This window comes from Schistocerca piceifrons, chromosome 1 (genome assembly GCF_021461385.2).
Source record: "Schistocerca piceifrons isolate TAMUIC-IGC-003096 chromosome 1, iqSchPice1.1, whole genome shotgun sequence".
Lineage (NCBI taxonomy): Eukaryota > Metazoa > Arthropoda > Insecta > Orthoptera > Acrididae > Schistocerca > Schistocerca piceifrons.
The window spans coordinates 342,708,635-342,713,968 of NC_060138.1; positions in this window are offsets into that span (position 1 = coordinate 342,708,635).

Sequence of the window (5,334 nt, forward strand, 5' to 3'; positions counted from 1 at the left end):
GAAAACATGCTGTTACTGAACCGGTATTTCACTATAGAAACCTTTCACTATGCATAAGTTAAAATTCACCCCAAATTGCTGTCTTTATGCAGGAAGATAAAATTATGGCAAGACGAGAAACACAATACATTACTATGCCTGATACGATGAAGGAAACCCAATGACACTCAAAACAGCTTCCAGTCCTCCCAGAATAGACAGATACAGGTCCTTAATGGTTTTCAAGGGAATCTTATGCCATTCTTCCTATAAAAAGACGAAGATGGACGCAGATAGCAATCCCCCACCCTTTTCTCCGAAGCAGCCCACAAAGATCAGGTGACTGTGGTGACCAGGTGAAATGCTACAGTTTATCTCCGTGCTCACAAAACGAGCCCTAGAGGATGCGAACTGTCGTTTTGGAACGCAGCATCACCATTGGGGACTAAACATTGTATGATGGGATGGACCTGATCAGCGAAAATGGTCACATAATCCTTGGGTGTGATGCGGCCTTGCAGAATAACCGCGAGTCCCATGGAGTACCACGATATCACAACCCAAATCATCACGTAACCCCATCCATATATCAATATTTGGACGTAAACTCGGCCACAAGTTGGAAACAGTGTGCTACAAGACTCATCTGACCAAATGACTTTCTTTCATGGTTTGTGCATATCGGCTTCCTGATACAGGCATTTGCGTCGCCGATGAGTGGCTTTGATATTCTAGCTCCACCTGTAATTGCCTGATTGTTGAGCCCTCATCGTGCTGCCGCGGTGCTGACAGGCTTCGCAAGTACTACATCCGGTTCTGCAGTGATTTTTAAAGCTGTCGTTTTCTTATTTTTCGTAAATAACCTCCTTAACGATCATAAGTCAAATTCAGTCAACAACTACTTTCGTCCTCGTTGTGACTAGCAGATATCTTTTCTATTTTTTTTCTGTAGGCGAAGTGAACGTGCCATAGGGTCCCTTTTGAAACAGCATAAACGTCGGCTGCCATGGTTAAACAAGCATTCACGACACGGGCACCAACCATTTTCCCATGTTCGAATTCACTCAGCTCTGACGTAATGAACTGAGGGCTGCACACAACACTGTTCTGAGCACAACTGATACTTTTAAGACGTACTGAGGACATTCCAAGGGTGCCGTTCGGGGTAAAATACAACGGCGCCACCGGCAGATTTGGCTAACATCTGCTTTTATGTTCAAGCGTGCATTTCTCGCGGCGTTTCCATACTTTTGTCCAAGACAAGTTGTAGTCACGTAAAATAGAACAAATATTTTAGAAACAGCGTATGTAATATACTCTCATCGTAAATCATTTTCGGTAAACGAGGACGACGATGAAGATACTGCACCTATTCGTTTTCGGAATAGCAGAGCTGGTCATTGTGGAGGAGGAAGGTCGTGAAACGAGCGGTGTGTGTAGCGAATTGATGATCGCCGGTTCCAGCACAGCACAGCAGTGACCTGGATGCGGCACCCCATGGAGGTGACAGCTGGACAGCCAAGGTGAGCCCCCCGTCGCATTTCCCGTGACTCGCCGCTTCGTTTGTCCGCTACAAGGTCCTGCCGCTGTTATCCGAATCTCTCCGTCTGTAAAAGCCTGGCGCAACAAGACGACTCCTCTTCCGTCTATCCTGCCGTGTTTTTCCAAGCCTTGTTGCCACGATGTCCGCAACGTCCAACATGGAGCTTAACTTACTTCGGTTCAAGCAATGGTAGCTGTTGATACTATGTAAGATAGGGTGTTAGGTTGAGTTAAAAATTTTCTTGCGTTATTATTCTATTTCCTTTCAGTTTGTTTCTGCGTCTCTGGTTACATTGACCTCGACAGAATCTTATCGAAGCAAATGTTAGTCATCTCCTTGCACATTTATCTGTTTGGAGCTACATAGATGGTACAGAACTGGTACCAGGTAGACATGTGACTACCGCTGACTTAAGTTACGTCAGTGCCAGTCTGCAGCATGGAATCCGCGAGGTAGGTTGGCTCGATGTAGATACGTGACACAATGTCAGAAAGGAGCTATCGGTTTGGATATGCCCATGACCACACGTGAATGAGGTTGCCAGATTTATTGGTATATCTACACGGGCTGTCCAAGATGATTACAAGGAATGGTGTACCATTCACAGCATAATGAAGAGTCAAAGAAACTGGAACACTTACCTAATATCGTGTAGGGCACCCGCGAGCACGCAGAAGTGCCGCAACACGACGTGTCATGTCTGAAGTAGTGCTGGAGGGAGTTGATACCATGAATCCTGAAGGGATGTCCATAAATCGGTAAGAGTACGATGGCGTCGAGATCTCTACTGAACAGCACGCTGCACAGTATAACGGACATGCTCAATAATGTTCATTTCTGGGGAGATGCGTGGCCAACGGAAGTGATGCAACTCAGAAGAGTGTTCCTGGAACAACTCTGTAGAAATTCTGGACTTGTGGGGTGTCGCATTGTCCTGCTGGAATTGCCTGAATGGATGCAGGTGATCAGAGAGGACGCTTACGTACGTGTCACCTGCCAGAGTCGTATCTAGACGTATCAGGGGTTCCATATTACTCCAACTGGACACGCCCCACACCATTACAGAGCCTCCGCTAGCTTGGATAGTCCCCTGCTGACATGCAGGGTCCACGGATTCATGAGGTTGTCTCCACACTCGTAAACGTCCGCCCGCTCGATTCAATTTGAAACGAGACTCATCCGACCAGGCAACATGTTTCCAATCATCAACAGTCCAGTGTCGGTGCTGACGGGCCCAGGCGAGGCGTAAAGCTTTGTGTCGCGCAGTCATCAAGGATACACGAATGGTTCTTCGGCTCCGAAAGCCCATATCGATGATGTTTCGTTGAACGTTTCGCGCTCTGACACTTATTGATGGCCCATCATTGAAATCTGCAGCAATTTGCGGAATGGTTGCACTTGTATCACGTTGAACCACTGTATTCAGTGTCGTTGGTCCCGCTCTTGCAGGATCTTTTTCCGGCCGCAGCGACGCTGGAGATTTGATATTTTACCGGATTTCTGATATTCACGGTACACTCGTGAAATGGTCGTACGGGAAAATCCCCATTTCATCGCTACCTCGGAGATGCTGTGTCCCATCGCTCGTGCGCTCTATGAAGCCATGTTCAAACTCTTGATAAACTGCCATTGTAGCAATAGTAAACGATCTAACAACTGCGCCACACATTTGTTATCTTATATAGGCGTTGCCGACCGAGCGCCGTATACTGCCTGTTTACATAGATCTGTATTTGAATGCGCATCCTATACATGTTTCTTTCGCGCTTTAGTGTGAATAACACGGCTTAAGAACAATGCTCCTGAAGAGACCCATAGGCCAGGGACTATGGCCGAGTGCCAAGCCTTGTCCGTTACAATCGCTTCAAAATCAAGTGCTGTTGCTACTGCCGATCAATGCGGGTCCATCTCAACCAGTTTCCTACCAACCATTGCGAAGGAAATTGCGTGCAATAGGCATCCCTCGTAAAAGGCCATTGTTCATAGCGGCATATTAAGCTGCACGTCTTCAGCGGGCCAAACAACACAGATATTGGAGAGCAGCTGACCTGAAACTTGGCATGTGGTCCGACGAATCGCAGTTTTCACTTCTTTTCAAATGATGCAGCCCGTCAAGTGTGCTGTGAGCACAATGAGGGAGATGTTTCCGTGATTTCTGTGATTGTTTACCTTACAACCACTTGAGCCCATTCATTTAGGTTATCGTGAATATAAACCTGATTGTTTATTTCAGCATTCTTAGTGAACCTTTCTTTTACAGCTTCTTGGTGGACACTCCCGTCTTCCCAGAGGACGGCGTGTACATTCCTGGTTTGACGAACGCTCAGGTACCCTATCACATCCCGGTTGGTGCGTTAAATCTCCCGATATTAATCCCATAGGATATGTATGGGACTATTTAGGACGGCTTGTGAAGCGTAGCGATCAAAATTTCTGTAATTTGATAGTTCTCAGGAAATTGTTCATCAACGCCTGGCTTCAGTTGGTGATGACACACTTGAAAAAACTTGTAGAGTCCAGACCACTCCGAATACAGCCATTCTCAATACTACAGACGTTATAACACGGCATTAGCATGATATCTATTAGGTGTGCTTACGTTAAGACATTTTTTTCAATACTGTAAATTCGAGTTTCTGTAGTTGTACTTTCAGCTATTTTTTCGTCTGCGTGTGTAAACACTGAAGTTGATGTGAAGCCTATTTTCAGTTGGTCCAGTAAAACAGGACTTAAGCGAAATTGTAATATATACCACCCATGCATCCTTCTAAGCGTTGAATCTGCACGAAGTCTTCAGTTATAGATGTAGATCTAATATTTGATAAATATTTACAATTGTGTGAAAACACTGTGTCTGTGTCCTATTATGCCCTTACAGACAAAGCAGAAGCTCAGACTGGCAAAGGACATCGGCCGTGTCCTTACCCAAGGAACCTTCCTGGAATTTGCCTTAAAAGAGTTAGGGAAACCACGGAAAAACTAACTCTGGGTTTCCGGACGGGGACCTGAGCCGCCCTCTTTTCGAAAATGGGGCCAGTAAGTTTCCACTGCGCCACACCACTCAGTGTAAGCCAAGAGACAGCTAAAAAAACTGCATATGACCAATAGGAAACGGAAACTCATAGATAGGCCGAGTCGTTTCCACTGCCCCTCGCGTAAACGTAACGCGGGGTATTGTCCGTTATCCCAACTAGTTCGCTGTCGGTTACTGATCCAGAACATCTTACATAAGACATCGACTAGTAAGAACACTGAACGATGTTTAGGAGGTTTCCCTGGGTTATCAGGCGAACACTTAAACTTTAAATACTCCTCCAATTATTCTCAATTGGGAATGAATATCTCTGTCTCACTCCCAGCCTGCTACAATATTTAGCTGAAAATAACTTAAAAGTTCTATAGCAGTAGGGAATGAAACATACAAAAGAAGGCTTTAAATTAGAATAAAAAGTATGTATGTATGCTGTAAGAAAAGTATGTATGAGGAGCAGTAACGAATCGGGAAACACTGTAACAATGATGCTGACTGAAGTGGGAAAATCCACTGATACTAGCGACTTTCACAGAACCAACTGTTACGGCCCGGAACCTGGGAACGAGCATCTCTGAAAAGCGAAGCTAGTCGGTTGTTCGCCTGCTACTGTCGACAACATCTATGGAAAGTGGTTGAAGGACGGTGAAACCACGTGTAAGCGACAAAGTTTTGGGCATCCACATCTCATCAAGGAACATGGAGCTCCGAGGGTTGTCCATTCTGCAAAGAAGGCTAGGCGGGGACTTGCAGAAGATCTGACGACAGAGTACAATGTTGG